The sequence below is a fragment of the Sinocyclocheilus anshuiensis genome, unplaced genomic scaffold (assembly GCF_001515605.1).
Source record: "Sinocyclocheilus anshuiensis isolate Anshui unplaced genomic scaffold, SAMN03320099.WGS_v1.1 scaffold1257, whole genome shotgun sequence".
NCBI classification, from domain to species: Eukaryota; Metazoa; Chordata; class Actinopteri; order Cypriniformes; family Cyprinidae; genus Sinocyclocheilus; species Sinocyclocheilus anshuiensis.
The window spans coordinates 430,339-433,241 of NW_015548249.1; the positions used below are offsets into that span (position 1 = coordinate 430,339).

A 2,903-nucleotide genomic window follows, 5' to 3' on the forward strand; every position below is an offset into this window, starting at 1 on the left:
CAGCCAATTGTTATTGACTTACATTTCAAAATAAAACTTTATAAATTAAACATTGTTTCTAGTTGATCTAAAATAAAATATGCTATATAAGTAAATATTCTCCGTGAGAGCAGAGCCCAAAGCTCGTGGCCAGTGGTGTTCGGACTGGAGTTTGAACAGCTGCTTAATTATATAAATGGGAATCACCCACGAGCTCTCCCACGAGCCGCCGCAGCGCAGGGGAAAGATTTTACTCTAACGCTTTGTTCTAAGCAACGGAGGTGTCCCGGGGCTCGAAATTCGTAGGGTAGGAGGGGGTAGTGATGCTGGGTGTAACTAAAAAGGTCCGGTTGGGGAGTTACGGAACGATCTCATATCGCATAATCTTCTTAACTGTTTATCTCCTGAACTGCATTTCATCCACGCTATTCAGCGCCAATCCCGCAGTGCAGTCAATTTCACTGGTTAAGGTTAGGGTCAGGTGTGGGGTAGGTTTAGGGGTTAGCAGTTTTGTAGCATAGTGTAGGAAATCAACACTTTAATTGACACAACCAATAAAATCTTTAGAATCAGCTGTGGGGTGGAGTTTGCACTGAAGTGAATTGGGGAAAAAATTGCGCATGCGTGTCATGTGCCTGTCTGTCAATGGGAGGAAGCCACGCCCTATTTTGGAGCTCCCACCCCGTTTTGGAGTTCCCGCCCCCATTTGGAGATCTCCAGGCTGCAGTTATACCCTTCTGGATTCTTTTGCATCAACTTCCAATGAGCTTGCTGCTCAACAGTGAAATACTTGGCCAGTGTTTGCTGTAGTAGTTGCAGCGCGCTTTCAGAAAGCATCTGAAATCAACATCTAAGATAAGTGAACGCTCTGTCATTCCATATCACTGTGCATATTGCATGGTCTGCTTATTATTTTCTAAATGAGCAAATAATAATATGTTTTTAACTAAGCGTGATGTTTAACAGTCTTGAATTTGATGCAGGAGTGAATTACTAAGCATAAATGCAATTGTGTTTATGCAGCAGCAAGCGGTCTGTATGTAATTGCTATGAGGATATGTCGACTAAGATACAGATATGAGAACAGGTTAAAGTGAAATAAGTATTCGCACTTGTATTCACCATCAACCGGGGTTCACCATATATAGCTGTTTATGTTCATCCTATCTGTGCAGATATATGCATGTCTACCAGTACAGCAGCTTGTTTTCCTACACTCAGCAGCATGAATATTTTGGCTTGAATTGTTCGTTTCTCATGTTTCATTCTTTGTTGGGGGGTAATTAACATTATATGTGCAGCAGCAACATGTCTTACATGTTCACAGCAGCATGTCTTTGGATGTTTTGGCAAGTCTCTGTACTTTAACATTGCTGTGTCCATTACCATGCCAGTCTCTCAGAGAGTTGTCATGACAGACCTCACACACACACACAAAAATTAAAAAATAGCCAAAATTGCATTGCAGTAGAATTTCACCTCCAGCCAGCTGCTCAGATTAGCCACCGTCATGCAATTCTCTATAAATTTTAAATCTATATGAACAGATTAAAAAGGTTTATTCCTATTGTGGACTGAGTTACTAATCAGCCTATCATGTGAAGATAATGGCACCTTTGTGGAACTTTAATTTTATTAGACTGAAAAATCTATGCAATGCAAATATCTTTGCATTTACCAGTGTTGCATTTCATGAAAGAAATGTCACTATAGTGTATTCATACTGGATTTATAAATTGGATCAAAACTTAACACTTTAAGACAAATTAAACCCTTAACTTATTATTTAAAATTGCATCTAAATCTAAGCCTTATGTAACAGGGAATTAGGGTACTGGACCACTGAATGAGTATACCATTCTTACACATAAAAAAATAAAACAATAAATATTTTTGTTCCTAGGCATCATCATGTGATATTGCCAAGAAATGAAACAGAACAAAATCAATTATTAAGTGTTTTAAGCAGAGATCCAAAAACAGTCAAAATGACTAAAAACTGAGCATTGTGCATATGTGTGCGAATGTATTAAGATTATACCCCCTCAAGCAGCTGAATTAGCTTTTTTATTGGTTATTTAAATCTAGCAGAGTGGGAATATGGAACAACTTATGTTCTAAAAAAGATATCAAACAGCCTTACACAAATGTGAAGGTGTTTTGAAAAAAATCGCATCATGACCATTCTATGAAGCAATATCAAATATTACTAAGGTAAGTCACTCTCAAAACAATGTTTGCTTCCTACATTGTATAAAAGACTGTAGATAGACGTATGTTAAGTATCTCTATCTCAGTCTTTTTGTCCCAGAAACAAAGGCAGAATTTGAATTCATTCAAAAACAGTCTTTAATCTTTTCCTCTCCTCTCTTGCTTGCCTCTCTCACTTTATTGCCTGTACCTTCCCTGCAAGTTTTTTAAAACTTCATATACTATAAAAGATTTCCTACCTTTTCAGTTGTTCCCGTGTTACTTCTAATGTTGTTGCAGCTGCTGCAGACAATATTAGCAAAAACAGGCAAAATACAGCAGACTACTTTGGGTGTTCGATAGTTGTCCTCAAAATATGAAATGTTTTTCAATCAAGAATAGAGGGCTGGAACTACTCAGAATTATATGTTTTTGTGTCAGCATTTGTGACGCCGAAACGACGCAAAATATTTTGCCTCAGTGCATGTGTCTTGTCTTGACATGCCAGTCCAAGTCTACACACACATCCTCTGCCTAGACTTGCTGGTTCAGCAAACTCCAAAGGCCTTGGAATGGAAAAAAGGGAGTGTGAGAAAGAGACATGGGTTGAGGGACATAAAATCAGAGGCACAAATACAGACAGACAAAGGAACAGAGACAAAAAAGTCAGAGATAAACCATGCAAACATCCTTTACGTATAATAAAGAATACAGAAATTAGCTATCAAAATAGG

At 38.1% G+C, this 2,903-nt stretch overlaps 1 protein-coding gene across 1 annotated transcript in view; it reads right to left on the bottom strand.

The window, feature by feature from the left end:
- Positions 1-2,602, bottom strand: part of amotl1 (angiomotin like 1) — a 50,372-nt gene extending 47,770 nt beyond the window's left edge. Inside the window, exon 1 of the mRNA XM_016442762.1 lies at positions 2,430-2,602. The gene's annotated coding sequence lies outside the window, so the exon portion shown is untranslated. The remainder of the gene's footprint in view (positions 1-2,429) is intronic.
- Positions 2,603-2,903: the final 301 nt, after the last annotated feature.